The following is a 24,681-nucleotide window of genomic DNA, read 5'->3' as shown; positions in this document are numbered from 1 at the left end:
TTGTTACTTCTAAACAAGTGGAAAAATGTACACATTACTGCCTTGACAAAAAAATAAATAAAGCAAGAATTTAGAAGAACGTGCCATTTACAATCATTTTTTTCATTAAGTGAAGAAAACTGGGATGGTAGGCCTGTTTATCCATCGTCTGATCTGAGGAGAAAGCGTAGTGAGAGATACCTAAGGAGTCACAGAGACTACTGCGAATGTACACGTGTTCAACTGCACAACGTGATGTCAGGCGGCCCATAAGAGCTAGCAACGATGTCTTCTATAAACGTAGTGTCTTACAGTTTTGTAAACGCTTGGGAACGAGTACTGACCGACTGAATCGCTACGCTAAAGTATACATTCGGGTCAAGCGCTAGTTTCGTATCGCGCGGGTCTCCAGTTCTGTACTTACGATATCCCAAATCTCGATGCGATGGCGTGTAAGCGTACACATGTTCCCCTATTTACAGGCACAGACTACCTTAGCTTTTACAAAGAACCTTGGACGAGTGTGTGATTCTTACGGACGTAAGAATAAGAACAGCTCGTGCGACACAGACGAGAAAAGAAAACGACAACGCGGTGCTGCTGGATCCTTGCTTCGTTTGCACTGCTTTCGGCAAATGTACAGATGGCAAACCCGCCGTGGTTACTCAGTGCCTACGGTGTTGGGCTGCTGAGCACGAGGTTGCGGGGTCGAATCCCGGCCACGGCGGCCGCATTCCGGTGGGGGCGAAATGCGAAAACACCCGTGTACTTAGATCTAGGTGCACGTTAAGGAAGCCTAGGTGGTCGGAATTTCCGAAGTCCTCCCCTACGGCGTGCCTCATACTCAGAAAGAGGTTTTAGCACGTAAAAATCTATGATTTAATTAATTTTTACAGATGGCATATTTTCCATATCTTTCATTCGTTTAAACAGAAATCCATATTATGCCCATATGTTCTGCGTTGACCTTATGAATACAATTCGACACGTCAAGGCTATTCGAACTAGTGTGAAGCCCAGCGTTCCCGAACATAAATAAGTAACAAAAGATCTAGTGTGGTCAATCCGCAAAAGTAAATCCATGCCCAGAGAAACTACTGCGATTGTGCGTGGTTTGGCGACCCTGATGAGAGAGAAGGAGAGAGAGAGAGAGAGAGCACGGGACACTAAAGACGCTATAACTTAGACACAAAATGCCGTTGTCTCAGCGTACCACTCAAAATCTAGAGTGGGCAGGCGAAGGAAAGAGCAAGATTGTAAAGAAAGACAAAAGAGAGAAAGCGGAAAACGAGCAATGCGTTTAAACAGATAGCCTTTTACAGAACCTCAGAGACGGATATATATACATATATATATATATATATATATATAGGTGTGTGTGTCTGTGTGTGTGTGTGTGTGTGACGGCTATATCCCTACGAACGTCTGCAATGGTTGGAGGCAGCATCGGTGAGGCTCGCCTGCGTCGCGAACCCACGGTTCGCGGGCGCACTGGCGGCGGTCAGTTCCCGCTCGGCGGCGCCGGGCACTTTATTCGCGGCCATAAATTGCGGTCGCCTCCTTGGTGGCAATCTTGTTGGCCCGTAAATCAGAGCATAAAGATAAGCCCGCCCGCACGCGCTTGGTGCTCGGCATGCGGGGCACGAAGCCGGGGATCCGGCGACGACAACGATTCGGACGCGAGCGATCGGTGCACCCCCTTGCCCCCAGCTTGCGCCCCATAACGTGGCGACGGGACGATGCAGGCATCGACGCCGCCCGGCCAACCAACCAACGCCGCGCGCGAGCCGGTCTGCCGAGCCTGGAAAAGCCGGCAGCGAGGCTCGCGGAGGGAGAACAGACGGACTCGGAACTGTGTCTTGGCGCATAACACTGTGCCGTAGCGCTCACTACATCCGCCCGTTGGCGCGGCGCCATATGCCCACGCATGCATTCGGATACCTCTACCCACCTCCATTCGCCGGCAGCGCCAGTGCGGAGTCGGCTTCTTGAGTGCGAGAGTTCAGGCGTGACTTCTGCGGTAGACGGGTGCGCTAAATATACATAATTTGGATATACCTAAAGTTGGAAAGCGGTTTTTGAGGTGTCTCGAATTTTCATCGTGAGAAGAGAGAGAGAGAGAAGGATGCATAGAAAGGCAGGTAGGTTGACCAGAGGCAGTTCCGGTTGGCTAGCCTGCACGGGGGGAAGAGTGAAGGGGAATAAAAAGAGAAAGAGAGCGGAAGGGGGCGATAGTAAGAAATAGAGACGAGCACGACTAAACCGCGTACACTACAGAGCGGTAGGGGGCGGCGTTCTTACAGTCTATCGTGAAGCCCTGCAGACCGCAGGAACCTTAATGACGCGAGTAAGGCCTTTAGCGTGGATGTTCTGTGGGAGTACTGGCCTAAAGCTTTCAGTTCTGATAGTGGACAATTGTCCAACTGGTCCAGTACTCTGCACAGCACTTTTCTCTGAGCATTATATCGAGGGCAGACACAGATAATATGTGCGAGCATCTCATCGATGTTGCATGTGGCGCACGTGGGGCTGTTGGCCATTACAATAAGGAAAGCATACGAACTCGTAAATGCAACGCCTAACCACAAACAGTACAGCGTGATCTGTTCACGTCGTGGTAACCCAGGTGGTAGGTGCATCCGTATGTGCGGAGACAATGAACGCAAACGACACATGGTGAAAGCGTGAAAGGCAAAGTACGTACATTCACGGGACATCATGCAGTCACAGCACAGCCGCAGCATCTGTTCGCGAAAGCTGAATCAAGACTTGTTGACCACTTTCATGTGCAGATCGGGCGGCTTCGTTGGCGTGGTCATTCCCGCTGATGCTGCAATATCCTGGAAGCCATTGAAAAATTGTGTTGTGTTCCTTGTCATGGCTGCAATGATACATGTGTGGAATTTCTGAGGCCAGTTATTCATTGGGCCCATGGCGCATTGGGCTTTGTATGCACTGAAGGGCTGCCTTGGAGTCACTAAAGACTGTCCATTGTTGCGGTGGTTCATGATTAATGAAATCAAGTGCAGCACGGGGTGCCGCTAGTTCAGCACCCGTTGATGTGGTCAAACATTAAGTTTTTAATTTGATTTCTCCAGATTTTGCCGGGATGATGACTGCAGCAGCAGCTGAGTTTTACCGAACCATCTGTGTAGACCTGTTGCCGGAATCTGTGTACGTTGTGAGTGTGTTTCAAAGTGGCTTGTTTCAAAGCTTGCAACGGCGCTCCAGCTTTCTTTCAGATTCTTGGAATTGTCAATTGCACTTGCGGCTGGTGCAGACACCACAATGGATCTGATAATCATGTAGCGGGCGTAAATTCTGATGGCATGTAGGACTGATGTCTTCCAACATTTTTGGGAAAAGTAGAATGTGGCCTTTTCGCTGGCAAGCAAGCAAGATAGTGTGAGGGAATCTGAGCCAGGTGTCGGATGTGTGCTCTCAGGACATCTGTATCTATATAGACTGTCAAAGAAGTGTCTCCCGCAATGGCCTCTGTCGCAATCGTTGACGTAGTTTTGGGGAGACCGAGACAAGTTTTGAGTGCTTGTGCTTGCTCACTCTGAAATTTGCGGATATTTGTAGTGCGCGTATCTCCTACTACAGGTAAGCTGTACTGCAGGAAGCCCAAAAACAGTCCTTTATATAGTTGCAACATTGATGGTACTGTTGTGCCCGACGACTTCCCGCTGAGAAATGCAAGAAGGTCCACGATGGCGGCCAAACGCTTTGTCATGTACGAGACGTGAGGGCTCCAAGACAAGTCCCTATCAATGATGGCGCCAAGAAAGCCAAACGCTTTGTCATGTACGAGACATGAGGGCTCCAAGACAAGTCCCTATCAATAATGGCGCCAAGAAAGCGGCGCGTTCGTCTGTATCGTACAGTATGGTCATTAATCCGCAAAGCATACGGGGCCATGGCTTTGCGAGTAAAGGAAACGAGTGCACATTTCTCAGGTGAAAGCTCTAGGCCTTGCTTTCCTAGGTATGTTGACATGGCCGTTGAAGCCTTCTGAAGTCCTGCGCGGGCTTGTAGACATGTCACCCCTGAAGCCCATATGCAAATGTCGTCTGCATATACGGACAGCCGAACGGTCTGCGGCAACAAATTGGTGAGACCAACGACCACCAGGGTAAACAGGGTCGGGCTGAGCGTTCAGCCTTGCGGTATACCACGACTGGTATAGCTAGACGGCGTTGGTCTGTCCTCAGCCAAAATAAAGAAAGATCTTCTATTCAAATAGCTGCGCATCCAGCGAAAGGCGTGTCCACCAATCCCTACTGCTTCTAAGGCGCCCAGGATCGCATGATGATGGACATTGTTGTACCCACCTTTAACATCAAGGAATAAAGCCGCAGTCATTCGCTTCAGATGTTTCTGGTGCTGTACATATGTTACGGGGTCAATAACGCTATCTATGGACGAGCGTCCGCGTCGAAATCCAGCCATTACCTCTGGATAGACATTGTAAATTACCAAGTAACATTCTAACCATGTAAGGATCATTCTTTCCATTACCTTGCTGACACAGCTGGCCAGTGCTATCGGACGGTAAGATGACAATTCCAGTGGAGACTTGCCAAGCTTGAGGAGTGGAACAAGGCGACTGGATTTCCATGTGGTAGGGACCAGGCCGTAACGCCATGATGTGTTGTATAGGCCAAGAAGTGCATCTCTGGCCTCTTGACCAAGGTTTGCAAGCACAGAGTATGTGATGTCATCGGGTCCTGGTGACGAAGATCGTTTGCACCCTGCAAGTGCGGCCTCCAGTTCCTCGATGGAGAAAGGAGCGTCCATACGAGGATCTCGGGAGCAAGGGGCGACAATAATAGGAATAGGTGCGAGAGGTGAATAGGTGAATGCCGGACCCGTGATCCTTGTGCCGTAATCTTCGGCTACGTCCATTTGTCGGCGTCCTTGATGGAGGGCTAGAGATTAATATGGCCGGCACTGTTGAGGAGCTGTTCGAAGTCCGCGGACTGTTCTCCAGACAATTGACAGAGGTTTATGCGGATCGAGAGACTCACAAAATAATTTTCAGCGTTGATTTTGCAGCGCAGCTATACGACGTTGAATTTTCTTCGGAATACGTCTGGCCTCTCTAAGGTCGTAAACCGATTTAGTCCGTCTGTACCGTCGCTCCGCTAGCCGGCGGATTGCACGGATGCTCTGTATTTCCACATCAAAATCTGTGTATTTCTCCAATGGCCGGAATGAATGCATAGCATCCTGCATAGCCTTGGTTATCTGAATTTCTAGAGTGGACGAAAAGCCTTCGTGGTATGCATCTTCCATAAGTGATTTAAAAACGACCTAATCTATTGTTTGTTTAAAATTGGATGGGACGGATTTGGTTAGGCCTTTAATCTTCAGGTAGGTAGGAATGTGGTCGTTTCCGTGACTTTCTATATCTGCGAACCAAAGGACGCGGCGAGTGAGGCATAGCGAGACAAAAGCCAAGTTTAAACAGCTACTGTGCGTCCTGCCGCGCAGAAACGGGGTACTGTCATCGTTTAGACAGCAAAGTTCGCAGAGTTCGCCTCCTTGATATCGAATGCGTATAGGCGGCGTTGACCTGGTTTCGAACAAACTTTCACACGCGCTCGGTGAATCCGCGAAGTCCTTCGTTCTTTATTTTTTATTTCGGGCAATGTACAGTACCTCCGATCTCAGCAGCCTAGCTAAGTCTCACCCCAGAGATCAGCCTAAACAGGAAAGCGCGGGAATTCGCCGCACATTACAAGCCAGATCCTCTGACACCTGCATAGCTAATCGGATACTAAGAGGTGAATGCGCTTGCACTGCGACAGCAGTTGGGAGCTCGAAAGTGGATTTTTGATTTGCAGTGTGCGTCCATCCTTACCGTCACGCCGCCACTATGATCGCCATGTCATTCGTATGGTGTCATCAGCCACCTCAGCATCCTCAGATGAAGAGGGAGCTTTAGCTCGGGCTCAACTCCGATGCCGCCTATTCAGATACACGCGAAACGCAGAAACGCTTTTCCAAGGTAACCACAAGGCCGCATAGCTAATCGGATACTAAGAGGTGAATGCGCTTGCACTGCGACAGCAGTTGGGAGCTCGAAAGTGGATTTTTGATTTGCAGTGTGCGTCCATCCTTACCGTCACGCCGCCACTATGATCGCCATGTCATTCGTATGGTGTCATCAGCCACCTCAGCATCCTCAGATGAAGAGGGAGCTTTAGCTCGGGCTCAACTCCGATGCCGCCTATTCAGATACACGCGAAACGCAGAAACGCTTTTCCAAGGTAACCACAAGGCCGATTTTAATGAAATATGTTGCATTTGAGAGAAAAAGTTCAATTATAGTGACTGTTGAAGGCGGGATTTCGATTTCGATCCCAAATTTTTTAAAAAGAACTCTAAAAAATTGGTAAGCTAGCAAAAAAGAAAACATAGAAGCACGAAGTTTACAAATCCGTAGCTCCGCACCAAAAAGAGATATCGCAGGTTTGTAAAGTGCACCCGTTAGAACACCCAAAGTGGACAAATTTGATATGTCAATTTATATATTATGTGAATTTGTTAGATTTTTTACAAGAGTTTTGCAGAAGTTATACTCACATATTAGCGGTTTATTTCAAAGCGACGTATATCCATTTTGTCCGCTTTATATGCACGATTAGCTGGAATTCACCGAATTGTGATCGCATTTTTCGTTGCAGAGTTACGGAGTTGTAAACGTGATAGGTTCGTTTTGTGAGAATTAGGTATTTTTACCATTTTTATAATGGAAAAATCAACGACCTAAATCAGAACTGCATAAGCAACAGTGACTAGATTTCAACTTTTGCTTTTAATCGTATCAAATCTCGTCAAATTTGGTGCGCTGGTTGCCGAGAAAAGTGATTTATACTTCCACATGTATTTAGATCGAGACCCCCCCCCCCAGCAAGAGCTTCTTCCTCTTAACTCTCGCCATGTAGCGAAGAGACCAGAACACTTCGCCCATCACCGCCACTGAGGATCGAACTCATGCCGCTGCAGCAAGGTACGGTTTCGAACCGGACGCGCTGACTATTCAGCACGCGACACTCGCATTTAGTAATTTGTGGGGGGTTTCATGCGTCATTCACGCAGAACACGCCACACGTGATGGCTATGTAAGTGGGGGAGTGTCCAGTGAACAGAAAGGAAACGTAAGACCACAATTTATTTGTCAATGAGCACAGGTGCACTGAAGAAAAAACTAACGGTGATGATGTCGACGAAAACATTTGGAATCGGGTCCGCAGAGATGCAGTGAAAGGAAGCACGGCTGATTATCGAGGATTCCGTCGCAGTTACTTAGATTGAATTGACAGCGGTAAGCATGGTAATTTCATTATGTGTTCAGAAACATTATATGCTTACAAAAATAAAAGAGAAAAAAAGAAAGGAGAATACGGCACTGCTTAATGTCTGCCTCTGAGACGAGTCCTCTGCAAGAAGCGCCACAACGCGTTCAAAGCTTTTTCTGCTGAGGACGGTCTCAGCGAGTGTCGCAGAACCTTTCCCTCCGTCAAAGGGCGTCTGGGCGCACTGAAGCGTGGACACTCACAGAGTAGGGGGGTGATTATTTTCTCGCACCTACTGTTGTCGCATGTAGGGCTGTTGGCCATTCCTATCCGAAATGAGTACGCATTCGTGAAGGCCACGCCAAGCCACAAGCGGCACAGAAGCGTCTCCTCAGCTCCAGATAGTACTGACGGAAGCCGGGGCCGTAGATACGGATCTAAGTTGTGGAGACGAGCGTTCGTAAATTCTGTCGAGTTACACTGTGCAAGTGTAAGTTCACGTGCGAGCGAAAGAAGCCCTGTAGCTGCGTTTCTTCTGGATAACGGTATAGCTACACAGTCGGAACCATCATGAGCTGATTGTGCGGCCTCATCTGCAGGCTCGTTTCCGTAAATGGCCCGGTACCCACTGATATGCTGTGTTGTGTGTTCTTTTTTTTGTATTGCATGGTAGCGAAGAAGACTTCACCACCAGTTTCTTTTTTTTGTAATATCTCTTTTCTATTATCAATTATTCTCCTTACCCTCTTTCCCCAAGACAGGGTAGCCAGCCGGTCTGAGAACTGGCTAACCTCCCTGTCTTTCCGTCTATTTTTTCTCCTCCTTATATGCTTACACTTCATTGAGGGTACGCCATTGATCTTTTCTTTATTGCCGAGATATAAAATTGGCGAAATATAAAAGATTCTCTGTTGCGTTTCATTTAATGCAGCTCCTTCTTTTAATGTAATACATAGAGCATCAGAAGAAAGGAACTGAGAATGCACGATTGCGTGCTGCTATTCATTAGCCACTTAATTCATTTGCTATTCATTTACGTGCCACTTTCATTTCTGGAGCATAGGCAGGGAGCATAGTTGGAGTTGGAGCGTAGACTGTTAAAGCAGTTCGAGCATAGGCTGGGAACTTCGCAGAGGAGTTATTACTGCCTGTCTCATTAATATTGAAGGGCTTTTTAGTTCTGCCTGGTACATGTTGATTGGACTTCACAGAAAAGAAACCGTCCAGGAACTCTCCAGCTCGCACAGTTGTAAAATTGATTGCCACTCAAATTTTGGAAAAGCTTGCTACATATTGGCAGTAACCGGACTACTTGAGGCCACAAAAAGTTCAAGAAAGTCTGTCTGATTTTCCGTTGGAGTATTCTCAAGCCTGTGTTTCGCTCTTCCTTGCTTGTACACAAGTGACATGCACGATCTCTAAAACCTCTCTTAGAAACGTGTACGCCACTATAAGCGGTCAGGACACGTGATCAGGAGGCATAGAGTGATGCCACAAGCTGCTGGCATGCTCGCAATCGAATTGTCATATAGCACAGAAGCGTCTGATTTACGATAGCTTTGCTATATTTCTCGAGTATCTCACAAAATAATACACCAAGAAACTCGTGCTGCCGTTATCTTTAATGAACGTACTGAATTTGGCATCAGCATGGAGATCATAGCTTCGCAGAACACGCAGATAGGAAGTACAAAAAATTGATTGTGTGCCAATGATATACAATGTTTCCCTTTAACTGTGATTTAATAAATGTTCAAAAGAACACCACCGCTTGACAAAGCTAGGAAGACGTCACGTGTCCCTCTGCTACACTAGGCAACACACCACATCGCCCCCCCTCGACCAAGTCTCTCCCTACAAGCTGTGCCCTAATATCACGTGTTGGTCTTTAGCCTCACCTTTCGATTGACTCTCTTATGAACAGCCTACCCAACCGCTGTCACGTCATATTCTTTAGTGCTTTCCTTCACTCAAGTCCATTAGCGAACGATGTGCACCGATGTCACTATTCTGTTTCAGTAACTCTAGAAAACTACATCTGCTGTTCTTTTGTTTTTTCCCTCATGTTCCAAGTCTTTCCTACTGCGCGTTTCGCTTGTGTTTATCCCGTGTGCCATAGCACAGAATTCGACAGCTGTCTCAGGGAGACATTTCATCCATTACCGCTCGCCAACGTTTACATGGCGCAGTAAGATAGAACTTCCATTTACAAAAAGATAGACCTCAGGATCAAAACCGCCTGAGGCGCCTTCTTTTCTTTATTCACTGGTTTATACTTTCTTTATGCACTACGATTGCTACCGTTGCCATGACAGCGCGATGAGAGAGGGATAAAACTTTAATGATATGCTGGAGATGCTAGCCTGGCTGATCACCTGACATGCTATACTCCAGGTGAAGGGTGATGATTATGATGATGATGATAATTTTTAGAGTTGTAACGGTGACAATGGGGGGGGGGGGGAGGCTTTGTTTCGTTTCCTGAATCTACGTATGACCAATTGCCATCAGTAAACGTTTGTGGCTGTTTCATTTCGGTAACAAACGAGGTAAACGCAGAGCACACGAGCACTTATTTTTGAGGCGTCACGACGCATAATTTTAATGAGCTACACTAAACCAGCACGGCGATTGCAATCTGTGCAAGCGGTGATGAAAGTTACATAAAAGAAAGATGTTGGACGAGAAGTTTGCGGAAGCACAGTTCTGCAAATGAAGTATATTGCACAATGCCGATTAAGCAACAAAAAAGAGACGTAGAACAGCCACGTGAGGTGTCATGGCATGAAATCAACGAAGAATAAATACAAGGGGTGAACGGATCGAAAAAATTATGAGGCCTTCATCATCATCATCATCATGTTTCGATGTGGCGAGGTGATTGCAGTTGGAAAAGATGTTTTGGCATACCCATTATTTTAAATCTTCCTCACTAATTCGAGTATACGCCAGTAGTAGTCTAAACGCTTTTACAAAGTATGACAAGAAGTCGAAAGAAGACAAAGACGGAGATTCCTTCTCCGTTAACACTACTGATGGGAAATTAGTGCAAGCGCGTTGCATGTCGAATAAGGGCCTGAGTACTTAAAGTTGTCTTAAAGTTGTTTGTGACGATGACTCTGAAAGAAGTTAACTAAAAAATTTTTTAAATGTTCGCTTGAGTTAAAAGAGCCGCCTCGCACCCCCAAGATTTTATTTAGCAGCAACTACAACAACTAAAAGAAAGTTCGGAAAAGTTATTAGCACATGTAGAGTGTGCCTCAACAAATTGGAACTGCCAGGCGCTTACTTTCTTTAAGAAAGAAGATAAACTCGGGCAGTAGTACCTCGTGCTCGTGCTTAATATGCTATAATACAAGATTCTGTATGCAGTTGTACTACTGTACCACGTTAAAATACGTCACGGACAAAAGCGATTCAGAGCTATAAGGCGATATGTTTTGCACCTTTAGCAGTGAAGCTTTGCCCTCTACCATCAAAATCAGGCTCAGTAGACAGCTCAGGTGTAAATAGCTGTGGAATCTTGAAAGCGTAATTCTCACGGACGCACGGTTCCACGCATACTTTAAGAACAAAACTTGCCTCAAGGCTGCCTTCTTTCATCACGTTAATACTGATATCAACATGTAAGAAGATATGGCCATGTCAGGTTGACAATTTGTGGGCAAACGTGGTTGTTTACGCCTGTTCTACTAATGAGCGCGTAGCAATAAACAGCACGATCGTTTACTTTAGAGGTATCAGAACAAAAATGTTATGACTACAAATCAGTCAGTTGGCCAACTTTCACACTTTCACTGCTTCAATAACGTTTCGTTACAAATAAAGAACCAAGCGAAATGCTCGTAGAAATTCTTTAAGTAAGGAAAAAAAGCTCTCCAGAATCCGGCTGCCACTTAATCTTTGCCGTGGCTTGCTCAAACATTCAGTACCTACCTTCAACACATAATGAATATAGCTGAAACATAAAAAGAAAGAGCAAGTCAACAGTAGAAGCCCCAACGCATGATCCTGGGATAGATATAACTGAGGAAAGCTTTTCCTGCCTGGTGGCGGGCTATATCTATATTTAATAAAAGGCAGTGAGTCATGTGCTCCCTTCTGCTTTGCTGGTGCCAAAAGAGAAAGACAAGAAAGACATGCACTTGGGTGTTTATTTGCGTTAGCGTCGCCTCAGAGTACGTGCAAAAAACAGTAGATTGGTGACGATACCACTGCGGAGTGACAGGGCACTTCGTCTTAGGTAATACCATGAAAAGCAAAGAAATGAGACGAATGGTTGTTTTGCACCTGTTCTCACCAGCATCCACTCAAATGCTTGGGAATTGCATAGAGAGCGTTCCCACGCACGCCTGGAAGCACGCTAAAGGCAATCAAATAATTAATATGTCCAGAAATTGTTCAGAAATAATTACGCTATGCTTATGACTTTCTGCTCGAAAACTTCCCGAGATGCTGCCGGGGGAAGACGTTCGCGAACAACTCATGCTTTAATTGCCTTCGCAAGTGCCGAGAACAAGAATCCAAAAGCGTTGATATGAAGTAGTCACGCTCTTGAAGTCTGAAATGATCGAACAGGCCTGTCGCACTTCTGTGCTGCTGCGTAGGGTAATATGAAGACCTATATACACGCTCGCCCGTTCAGAAAAGTATATGCACTAATGTCAATTATCGTTGCTTCTATCTGCGGTTCATAGCGAATTATTAGCGACGGGGTTTTGGTACCTGGAATTCCTCATTGCCCTTTGATCATAAAAACTGCAGGTTTATGCACTATTATTACTGAATTCTCCGGTTTGACGTGCCAAAACGAGGATGTGATTATGAGGCCCGCCGTAGTGAGGGACTCCGGATTAATTTTGACCACCTGGAAATCCTTGACGTGCCCCCAGTGCACGGAAGAGGGGCTTTTTTCGCATTTCGCCCCCATAGAAATGAGGTCGCCGTGGCTGGGATTCGATCCCACGACCTCGTGCTTAGCAGCGCAACACCATAGCCGCTAATCCATCACGGCGGGTCGTCATCATCGTCGTCGCCGCCGCCGTCGTCGTCGTCGTCGTCGTCGTCGTCGTCGTCATTATTATTATTATTATTATTATTATTATTATTATTATTATTATTATTATTATTATTATTATTATTATTATTATTATTATTATTATTATTTCAAATTGTGAACTTACCGAAAGTGCGCAAAAATAGTTCACATGTATATTTGAACATCGATTCTGTAAAAAGCCTTCCATCTCCATAGAGCTGACACAGGCTCTCACGTTACCTACCCTCACCTCTAGATGGAACAAATCGGATGTTCTTTTAATCCACAAATTAACATAGGGAAAAATTTGTTTCTCGCACTTCCTTTCTAATGTGCGCTTTTACATTCCGCAGAAAGGCACAGGGAAACAGCGCGCCTTTCGGCCTTCAGCTTTTGTGACCCTCTATATATAGTGCAGGCGGTAACGCCCATTCGGAATGCTTGGACATCTTCATGCCTAATTTTAATGTTTTCCTGAAAGAAGTTGCACAGTAATTTTAATAACTGAACAAAAACCCTCATATATGCTGTGTGTTCCGTCATTCTGTAATCCTTTTTCGGTTTCCCCACTTTTGCTTTGTATTCTTTTCGTGTACACATTTTACGCTCTGTTAAAATCGGCATTTAGGAAACTATTACTTTTTGTTATGTGTGCGCGCGTGAGTATGTGTAAGTGGGCGTGCACTGTTTTTCCTGTGCATTGTTTTCCCGAGTATACCAACACCAATACCCTCGTGATTGTTCCTGGGCACTTTAATAAACACAATTGATTGATTGTTTTTTCTACAGCTGCGGATAAGGAAAACTACTTTATATATGTATAATAAATAAATCAACAACCATTAAGTAAGCTGCTTTAAAAGCTGAAGGACGACCTCTGCGCATCTCCTTTGTAAAATCTGGATAATTTTTTTATCATGGTCAAAGTGAAAATGCTTGTTTAGTCGGCAGAATAATTTTACCCGAGAGCACGTGGAAAAAAAATTAAAAAAACATGAGACGGTAAAAGTTACAGAGGCGTGTTTTAACTAGAAGGCATAAACACAAGTTTAGAAAAAAAAAGGAAGCCTGAGAAGTTTAAAGGCGTACGGAAATCTAAGCACATAGAAAGAAAACTAGGATAGTCCCCCTGAGCTCAACTAAATGCCATAGAAGCAGAGCAGCAGCAAGAGAAACATGGACGCATACGGATTGCGGAAGATTACCAAAGCCGAGCCCAATAATCCCCTATCAGGAGTCTAATAAATGGAGCGCGTCCACCACATATCCGCTTCCTTTCAGGCTCGAAACCAAGAAAAAGAGAAGACAGAGAAGCCGGTAAGCGAGGAAGGGAAGGAAGCAGACGAAAAAGAAAAAAAAAACCCGCGGGAACATGGTCAATGTTCGAGAAACGCAAACAACCACGGGCCCGTCGCTGCCGTTTTCAAACAAAGTGCCAATGGAGGGGGAGTGCGGTTTGCGAGGTACACAAGAAGTAAAGTGGTCGAAAAAAACGAAACGACGAGGAAAGAGTATTGTGCCACGAAAAGAAATACCCTAATTAGGCGAACGACTTGCGAGCGGGGCAAACACGCAAGAGAGTTCGGGGGACAGAGTAGTGTCTTAACGTCCAGCTAAGTTCTGCGCTGTCAAAAAGAAGATCCCTTGTGTTCGCAGCGCCTTGTTTGGAAGGCCTCTCGAGCGCTGCGATGGACAATGCGGAAGGCGATGTGATGTCTTTGGCCCTGGATGGGTGATTCCAGGTGATGACTTCTCGCCCATCAATTTAGCGACTTCATGCGAGCACGCTTTCGATGTTCTCCTCAATCGGAGCAGGACTTATCCAGTGCTGGGAATGTATACATAACGCCCCATTGAGCCGACGTGCATCAGCCCCGCAATATGCGCCACATTAGAACACATAAAGAAGCGTGTTGCGTCGCTGAGCCAGAGGTCGCGGGATTGAATCCCGGCAGCGGCGGCCACGTTTCGAAGGGTGCAAAACGCAATAACAACCGTGTATCGTGCATTGGTTGCACTTTAGAGAACCACAGGTGGTCAAAATTAATCTGGAGTCCCCCACTACGGCGTACCTCATAATCATATCGTGATTTTGTCATGCAAAACTCTAGAATTTAATTTCGGTTAATTTAACGAAATAGTACGTTTCAAGCGAACGCAGGCTTCTCACTTGAGCCGGAGTTACAGCTCGCGCCGAACGCGCTTACGCGGCTCCTTATACATTACCTTACCTTTGTTCTTTCAGAGAAAAAAACAGGCATGAATGCAGGGAAAGCTGGAAATTGGGATTGATTCGTCCATTCGCTCGTTCGTGTGTTCTGGTACGCCGCAGCATCTGCGTGATTCCACCTGATCACCCTCAACGCTATCCAGAATGTACATCACTATTCACGTCGCGCACGCAAACTGGTTGGGCAAGCTCATTTAGCTCTAAAGTCGGTGATCACATTCGAGAAAGTTTCGATACATGAAGGCGCGTCTTGCGTCCAGCGATAACTTTGCAAGAATTGTTAGCCGGGGAAAAATGGTTACTGGAAAAAGTTAACACTGTAACGTGTAGATACGCTGAAGAAAAAAAATACACGGATTCCTCACGTTAACATCGCAGATATCTAACGCCATAGCATCAGGAAGATTCTAGAACTCGACGTCTTCCAACAAAGATTTCCACTGAGTGAATCTAAACTTTGCCAATCTAAACTTTGTGTGAGACATTTTCTACAAGAAACCTCACCCCTTTCATTCAGATTATTCTCCTGTGTATTGTATTTTAGAGTAACATTTACGAGTAATAGTAATATTTATAATAACCGCAGTCTATCAGACACACAACAAATGTGGCTCCCGTCTTCTTCCACGATTCGGCGATTGAATTAATTTGTAGGTGCTACTAAATGTAAGGGGCGTCTTTTTTTTAATTACTTCCTTCATTGTGGCTTGTAACGCTTCCAGCGTAGCTTCCTGCTGCTTCGAAGTCTCACGCCGACTCCGCTACCCTCTCGTTCTATGACTTAGTACGACAAAGAGCTTCGCGTTATTCTGTCGGCGCTTTTTCTACAGCGTGACTTTTCACGCGTTTTCGGCCTAGCCACACCGTCTGTTCACTGCAATAACGGCTTTCTCCTCTTCGCACAGGAACCACCTGCTTCCGAGGGTAATGCGGCGCCACTTGCGCAACCCAGTGAGCGAAGAGCACGATGCCTTACTTTCACGTGACGCTGACAGAAGTGCCCGCGCACGCCTCCTCGTCCTCGCTCCCAACTGTGTCCGATGATAAGCAACAATACAGAGGATACGATGCTCATGCGTTAAAACTAAACTTTTTCCCCCACCGCCACTGGTGATCGAATTGGTGTTACGGCGGCAATGTGCAGTTCGGAGTCGGACGAGCCCGCGATTCAGCTGTGGCCCAACCTGCTCGCCGGGAAGATTGTGCGGGGTGCAGCGTTCGCGGCGCAAGACTGAGTGAGTTGTGGCATCCGTACGTGAGTTGCGCAGGCAGCTGCGGGTTGTACGCTCATGAAGATTAGCTAACGCGTGAAGCAGCAATCGTTCACTGCGCCGCTCTCAGCGCAATAGGCATTATCAGCGTTTCTCTCGCTAATACAGCTTCTCGCTGTCTTAGGCGTCAGTGAACAAAATGTCCTCTTTGCGCCACCATTGGCGTCGTCATGCCACCGTAATCATTACGCCGGTGTCGTCACGGTGCTGTCGTCGTCGTTTTACCGTCGTTGCCGCTGTTAGCGAGCTGTAATCGTTGCACAGAGATTGCGCAAGATTGCGGGGGTCTTGTGGATAGTTGTGTGTGTTGAGAGAGAGGGAGATGATTTTATAAGTACTGAAAGTGTTTGCCGGGCCACGCGTCTTGCACGCTGCGCCAAATGACGAGGGCGATATATGAAATGAATAATGTATGAATCGTACACACGCAAACAACATACGGAATCACACACACAGTAACAAGCCACTATTGTGACTGTTAGAGGCCAATGTGAGGGGAACCCAGGAAGTAATTGCTGCGGCACTAAATGAGCTCGTCGCGGGAGGAATCGTTGAAGGCCGCAGCTTTCTTTTTTCTTTATGTTTTTATATTGCATGCGCAAGAAATTATTTTATGTCTGCTCTGCCTTTGGACTTTGATCGCATGAACGATTGCCAAATGGCGGTGTAGGTCGTCAATCTTTTTCTCGAGAAACAGAGACACTGGAGTAGCCGACAGTTCTTTATGGCTATTTAGCTGAACGGCACCATTGAACTGTTTTTAACAATGCAGTTCAGACGCAAGTTTTTTTAAAGGATTAGATGCAGTTGTCGAGTGTTTAATATATTATTTTTTATATCATAAGAAGCCAACAAACACTGACACCAAGGACAACATAGGGAAAATTACTTGTGCCTAATAAATGAAATAAAGAAACGATAAATTAATGGCAATGAAAGGGGATGAAAAAACAAGTTGCCGCAATTGGGCAACGATCTCAAAACCTTCGAGTTTCGCGTGCTATGCTCTACCAATTGACCAACCCTATGTTGTCATTGGTGTAAATTTGGCTTCTTATGATACGACTAATAAAAATCAGACCCCTTGCTTAATCCCCTTTCTTTTCGTTTATTAAATAACGAGGGCCTTGAATCCGGCAACACTGAAGAATTCAGGTAGCATGTGTGTGCTTATTCAACAGTTTCTTTCACCCAAAAAGATCTCGTTCTCGTGACGCCTGTGGCAAAAGGATGTTCCCCATCCGCTGCCAAGGCCTGTGAGTGGTGGCGCTGGCTAACACTCCCAGGGTTCTACTAGGAAACATAAATACCCAAGAAAGTGTATGGAAAAACGGTGCCGCGGCCGCTCAATTAGTAGAGCACCGCACGCGAAATGCGAAGGTTGTGGGATCGTCCCCACCTGCGGCAAGTTGTTTTTTTCATCCACCTTCATTTCCATTAATTTATCGTTTGTTTATTTCATTTATTAATCATAAGTAATTTCCCCTATGTTGTCATTGGTGTCAGTGTTTGTTGGCTTCTTCTGATATGACTAATAAAAAGTGAGCCCCTCAGTTAACCCCCTTTCTTCTCGTTTAATATATTATTTTGTAATTCTGCCTTGTCACAGAGCAGTAATGCTCGAACACATTAAGTAGTTTCTCTTATGAAGAAATTCCTTTACTACGGCGGCTATGTCATATTTTTGTCTATTTTCTTTGCCTACGTATGTCTGCGCTGCCTTCATTCGAAACCATCACTCGCCAGCAAGCCCAACTTTTCCTTTTGCCGTTGTTCATTTTTCATCATGCAGACGCAGGTCCTTCTTGCTGCGTTAAGTTGTATTCTTCAGGGCCAAAGAAACCAGGACAAAGCACAGAGCCATCGAGAGAGTGGATCATGACCCCAATAGCAGGATGTGTCCCCACGTGAACACTATCATGTCACTAGTTCACTCTCGCAAGGATACAACCTACATCACGTCCTGTAAAGCGTGCACCGCCGCATCATTGAAAGGTTAACGGAGAAGTTTACTTAGGTTATACTAGAGAGTTTTCGCCCGACTAGTAAGATAAATGGCGAAAATAAACAAGTGATCTGTTGTCTGCTGTGCAACGCTACGGAAAGATTTAGGCATGCGATACCTTGTATTTTGTTGTTTTGAGAGCTTCACGTGTTCAACTGCGAAAGCGGTTCCTTTGTGTTATCGACTTCTCAAAAGTGCTGACTGCACTATGATTTGCCTCTTTAGCGCCATGAGCAGCGTATGTTTGAGACGCAAATAACAAAGTAGACTATCTCTTCTTTCTGATCGACAGCAAAATTTTAAAAGATATGTTGTATTCTTATTCATTACATCTTCAATATTACTTTCATCGCTGGCTGCATTGCTCTTCAAACACTTCCTTATGCGCCCCTCTCGGCATGTTTGAATTTTATCGCACTACAGTAAAGCAAAATACCCGCCCTTCACACTCTCTAACAGTTACATATCTCTACCAACTTTTTCTATATTGTATTTTGCGTCATAAATAGGAATACATGCAAGTTCAGCGTGCTTTGAAATGTCTATCTGCACTTACTTGTGAAGAAATCATTCAACAAACTTATTACACCGAGAACAAACGCTATTGTCTTTAGGGTAGAACTATGTAATAAAATTACAATGAAGAAAATTCCGTAGGCATAAGGCTTATGCCTAAACAGAAAGTTTCAGGACCACAGTCCGTAACATCACAGACGACTGCGTGGCGTAGCATCTATGGCATACTTTGCTTGCGCTACAGCGAGTACCCTTTTTTGCTTTTCCGCTTTATTTTCAACTTAGCGTCTTTCTTTTATGTTCCATCTCTCATTTACAATAAATTCAACTTCAATGCTCCTGTATTTCTAGGTGCGGATTTAAGGATGAACAAGAACACACGCTTCCATCAGCACCTTACGACACAAATTTCTGGTACTTTTTCAGCTATTAAGTTTGCAAGGCGCATAATTAAAACGTTTGAACACGCGCCATATCAGCATCGACTGCTAAATATAAGTAGAAAATTACCGGTCAGGTGCTTGCGCAACAAGAACAAGACAAGAACAAGAACGTGCTGACGCATTGTTTTACACTCGTACATTCTGTGCAAGATGAATACTTCAATAACTCAGTTTGAGCACAGTTAACTTCCTATGCTGATGTGGGTGTAAGCAGAATTTTCACCATAGGCAGCACTCAATCTTTCAAGGCAGTGAGTGACGGAAACGTGCTTGCCGCTCGCATGCTTCCCTTACATGAGGTATAGTCGCTTGCCCCCTGACGTTAAGGTTGATATTCAAGACTGATTCAAGGTTGATATTGCCTCACTGTAAAATATTTGCGTAAGCTATCTTACAAGCATCTTAATTCAAAAGTGCTTCTACACATCAAACAGAATTTTTCCATGTGAAATGTAATTAGGCGGTTAGCGTACCGGCACAGCAGTGCCATCGTGCGTGTGTACAACGCTATGGAAATATTGTGCATGACACGGATCTCAGTAACATAGCGCTCTAGAATTTCGTGCACTTATTGGCTTGCTCTAAGGGAACAACGGAGGTACTTCGATGAGAGATTATAGTAACAACCAGCTGAAAGATAGACCTGTTTTCTTGCATGGTTAATTTTGTGCACACTTTCTCTAGCACCAAACGTACGCAATGCCGTCTGAAATACCCGTCGGGAATGAGCCAATAGCGAGAGCTACATGTATGAGTGCTTATCATGTCCTCCCTTGAAATAACGTTCCAAGCTATAACACGGGCGCTGAATCTCTCTAGTGAGCTAGACAGTCGTGTGCTTTGGTTTTTTATCCCAATATCTTGCACCCCTGAGAGAGCAGAGCAAGCCTACCAAAGTCAGCGTCATCCTTTTGAAGAGAGCAAAACAATTTTGAGAGTGCGTAGCGAAATTTTTGTCGTGTTACTTATTCCGATAAATGTGCCTAATTTTCTGAGCGAATCGGCATTGAGTGTTAGTGGTTAGGACACAACACTGCCTATCTTGTTCAAGCAAGTATGCATAGAGTTACTTGTCTTAAATAGCTCTCTTCCATCTACCGCTGTTCTAATAAATGAAAAGCGCCTGAATCAGTCTAACAAGACTGATTACGCATTCCCATGCCCTGAACTAATAACACTAAGAGCAGGTACTATAGGGTAAGATACAGTCGGAGGCGCCGATCATAGTTATTTCTGTTTGGATGAATCGCAACCCAAGAAGTGCTTCCCAAATAGAACAGTCACGATAATCTTATTATAAAAAAAAATATTCGACTTACAGGCAGCTGAAGACTGGACGAACAGACGTATGCTTAAATTTACAGGGCTTCATTAACAATGTTAACAGGTCGGTGCTCCCATGAAATGTACATACAAAAGGACACTACTTTAATAAAGCCTTTCAAGGAAAAAATATAGTGCTCGATGCTCTGAGGCGGCAATTCGTTGAGCAGAACCTTTTTCATTAATTGAATTCTAAGCGTGCCTTAGCATAACAGCCGTGAGCACCAATGGTCTACTCCTAAACAAGTGTATCTAAACGTCGAGTTTGAGCTATAAATTGAGTCCTTCGCTTCAGTGTAACGCTTGTAGAAGGCAAGACCTCATAACAATGTCTTTTGTGGAGCGAAACTTATTTAGACAGATACGCATCCTGATTACAAGGACTGATTTATTCACAACTAATTAAGCTAGAAAATGAAGGAGCAAGGTGCGTAAATAACCGACGGATTTAAATCCTTAAGGCGCAAGCGAGTCATACCTTGGAACAATATAACGAGAACGCCAACGAACACTGCCGTAGTCGGCATTCAGGTGGGACATTTGCGCACTTTCCGGTGCGTTAGAATATCGTCGCCTTAACTGCCGTCTAGTAAGATAGCTCCCATATTTCCCGAAAAACTATACATTATTGAAACAATGCGTGCTCCATGACGAGAAGGCTGGCCGCTTCCCCGTTGTGCATTTCCGTCGCGCGTGTCTGTAAGAGAGGTAATCAGTGCTAGATTGTTTCGTAGAGGTAAATATGCAGTCTGGCTGCATACGTTTAGAAACTGCTGGCAGCAGGAAGTTTCTATCAGGGCTCGGCGCTCGAAGGCGGTCATGGGCACTTTTCCCATCGCCGTTGAAGGATTTTAACATGCGAATGTGTCTGTTGTTGGAAAAGAAATTACGTTACTAATTTACAATCTTCATATTGGTTTGGATTACTCAAATGCAATTTATGTGAGTTTCAAGTGGGAAAAGAAAAATGCTCTTCAATTACACGGCCACGGGGAAAGCATCAAGAAATAGGAGTCCTTACCCAACGTACTGATGTAACTAAGGCACCGTGAAAAACGAATGTTAATGTTAATTTTTGTTCAGTTTAAAGAAGTTACTATCATTTCATTTAACTTTCGTCAGCATTGAACTCGGCGCACACTTTAACGGCCATAGCGCATCGTACCAGAGGCAGAAACAAAGAAGATAGAACTCGAACAGACATCTTCTGTGCGCACTTGAGCGGCAAAAAGCTACAATTTAGTATTCGTACCATGAAGTAAGAGTTAAGGACGCGCGCTTACAAACATCGTCTTGTCTACTGATAAATGGAAAATGAGACATCCACCCAATCGTAGCAATTGCTGCAAAGGAAGCCCATACGGGTTCCTCGAAAAAAAAGCCTCGCAGTTGAAGAAAAATTCGTCCGGGTCAAGGACTCGAACCCAGGACTACCGCCTTTCCGGACCATGTTCCAGGTTCAACCGGTGATCCGAGTTCGTTATTTTCTTTCCCTACGCAAAGCCAACCTCACTGCTATCTCCAAATTATTTCTGTTCCAAGTTTTCTCTCACAATAAATTGTGCGCGTGTACTTATATAGACGTAGAAATGAGTATTACCTGACAGTTTCTCTCGTCGACAAAGTGCGCTGTCTCATACGTTTAGGAACATCATGTTTAGAAACTGCTAGCTTTAGTATGTCCTGCTTTTCTAGCGATATTTTCGAACTTTTTCGAGTATCCGAACGAATCCACTGCCTTATTTATTTAAACGGCGCTAGGAATAAAACAAGAGCTGTTACTCTGCCCTTGTTTTGTTAGGAGGCGAGCAACGCTCTTAATATTGCATTCCGCGCTCAGCACACCCCGTCGGGAGGGAAGACATGTCGAGCACTCGGCTGGTGAGAAAAAAAGAACGAAAAGAGACAAACGTTCTGCATCCGCGGCACGATAAAAACAAGCCAGCGGCACGCGCGGGATAGTTCAGGGGTTTGCATTGGCTGCGCGAAAGGACAGGCGCCAGCTGTTCTCCGCCGTGGCGTAAGAACAAAAAGCGCGTGGCCAAACTCGCAGCACTGAAAAAGAAGGAATGAAGAGAGGAACACGATTGGACCTGTGTCTGGACGACAGCCACGGGATGCAAATGCTCGCTTTTCCTCATGCAATGCACGTCGCGCACACGTAGAAAGTTGGTATGGCCGTGTACACAAAGGCATGCGCCTCCCGATCCCCTTTGTACGCGTTGCTTTCCTGGTGCATTGGATCGGCAGGCTGGGAACCGCAGCGGACTTACATTCGCAGCAAGTGACGCGCTGATAATAGAAACGTAATCTTGTTCTTTGGCTAAAATAAACTGCATCAACGCGTTGCAACGCTGCGTGCATTGAGGTGAATCACGGACAAGAAAATGAAGGCGAAACACTCTAAAAGAAAAATGGAAGTTCTATGTCAGCAAGCAGGGCCAACGCTGTCCAGCGCGCGGAGACCGCAGCGTGGACCGGAGCCACTCACCCGAGGCAGCATCGGCTACGGCGGAGCTGCGGCGCGGGACCGAACCAAGCGAGCGGGCCGGACCGCGGCAGGCATAGCACTGGGAACCAGCGGTCGGAGGCGATCCCAAAAAAACGCACGCCCCCTCTGTCGGTGGCGAAGCAGCACGGACCACGCGGCAGCAACTCTTCCCCTCGCACTTCCCCTGCTTTCCCCAAAGGCGCACCTCTCACCTTCCCTACTTCCCCAGGCACTTCCCTAAGCGCGCAGCGCCCTTTCTTCAACTAGCGGCCGTCCGGGAAAGTCCACCGCCTCGGAGCGGCGCGCGGAGCGAAGCGAAGCGCTGCGCGGGTGCGCAGTCCCGCCCTCATAGAAAATACAAAGTGAGGAAGGGAAAGAAAAGGAAGGAATATAAAAGAGGGAAGGAGAGGCAGCACAACTCAGAAGGCAGGACGAGCGAGGCGGCAGGAAAATGATGAGCAAAGGGGGTGCACCACTCAGGCGCCAGAAACCCGTGGAAGTGGCGCGGCAACTCTATCCGGGACGACGGGCTTGCACCACTGTCACGCGCTTGTGGCCTGAGCAAACACGGGCTCCAAGTTCTGCGCCGTCGCAAGACCACTGTCCTCCGTTTCTTGCGTCCAGCCGAGACAGCTCGGAAAATGACAGGCGAACGGAGACGTGCTTACGCAACGGCAGTGCCTCACAGAGCCTATCGCCTCGGGCAGCAAGAGCTGGAGAGCTATGCCGGGGCACCTTGAGATGCGAACTTGAGATTAATATCCGGCCCTAGGATGACGTGCGATCTAATAGATTCGCGACAAAAGGTGAAATCGGGTAACCTAACGTGACTTCACGGCACGTTTATAATTCACGGCAGTTCTCGCCTCTTTCATATGGCGACTAATTTTACCATGTTCAGGAAACATACGCCATTTATAAAGTCCCCCCCCCCCCCTTCTTCTCCATACACACACGCGCTTTTCAGGTAAGTGTGTTAACCTACTGCCATTTGTACGTTTCTGATCGCTAAATACTGTAAGCATTAAAATTGTGCGAGTATACTGCGATTTGGTGTCTGTGAGACAGTCAAGTACTTCTACTTTTATGTACGCAGCACACTCCTACAAACCCATATACGTTTAACACTCGAATACATCAATAACGACCCTCAACACGCGGCGTACATCACTCCTGTATTACATCACTCCAAAGCGTATTAATCGGTTTGTTCTACGGTATCGGATTTCTGAACAAATGCTTGAAAGCAAGGGTTTTTGAAGCAATGTACTTTTGTCTCTACGCATCCAACACATTCTTTTTTTGCCAGCGCAGCTAGAGCGCTTTTCTTACACTTCTTTTTATACATGATTCAAGCGACATGAATCTGAGCAGCACTCTTCCAATCAGTACTGCATCAATTTAACATTTCTAGAAGCTCTATCATACTTCGGCATGACAGATTGAGCCATTCACCTACAGCATGCATTCCTAAACTACGTTCGAACTGCAAAAATTATGAGATGTTAAGAACCATCGTATCGCATAGTTGCCGATGAAATGATTTGAGGTGTTCCAAAACTTGCATTGCATTGACTATTTTGCGAATTGCACAAAGATAAATGTATTGTAAGGAATGTCGCGCTCAACACAACACGGTACGCAAGACGTTCTGGAGGCAGTATGCAAATTCAATTAAATCTTCTAGTACATCTTTTATTTTTACGGCACGAGGTCGCGGGATCGAATCCCGGCCACGGCGGCCGCATTTCGATGGGGACGAAATGCGAAAACACCCGTGTGCTTAGATTTAGGTGCACGTTAAAGAACCCCAGGTGGTCAAAATTTCCGGAGTCCTCCACTACGGCGTGCCTCATAATCAGAAAGTGGTTTTGGCACGTAAAACTCAAAATATTATTATTATTATTTTATTTTTACGTATCATTTCCACCTTATTAGTTGAGTTTACAAATAGCATTTGTCCGTTATCTTTTGTGCACTACAAATGTGTAGCTGAAAAGACTGTAATAAACCAAAGCCAAACACGTGGCTAAGCACGCTGGCTTGATTGGAGGAGTTCTCCTGACCTGCTTCTAGAGCTC

General features: G+C 45.7%; 1 protein-coding gene across 1 annotated transcript in view; it reads right to left on the bottom strand.

Annotated features, from left to right (window-relative positions):
* cpx (synaptic transmission protein complexin) overlaps nucleotides 1-22,686 on the bottom strand; it is a 428,390-nt gene extending 405,704 nt beyond the window's left edge. Inside the window, exon 1 of the mRNA XM_065431135.1 lies at nucleotides 22,601-22,686. The gene's annotated coding sequence lies outside the window, so the exon portion shown is untranslated. The remainder of the gene's footprint in view (nucleotides 1-22,600) is intronic.
* Nucleotides 22,687-24,681: the final 1,995 nt, after the last annotated feature.

This window comes from Dermacentor albipictus, chromosome 1 (genome assembly GCF_038994185.2).
Source record: "Dermacentor albipictus isolate Rhodes 1998 colony chromosome 1, USDA_Dalb.pri_finalv2, whole genome shotgun sequence".
Classification (NCBI taxonomy): Eukaryota; Metazoa; Arthropoda; class Arachnida; order Ixodida; family Ixodidae; genus Dermacentor; species Dermacentor albipictus.
This window is presented reverse-complemented; position numbering and strand designations above follow the sequence as displayed.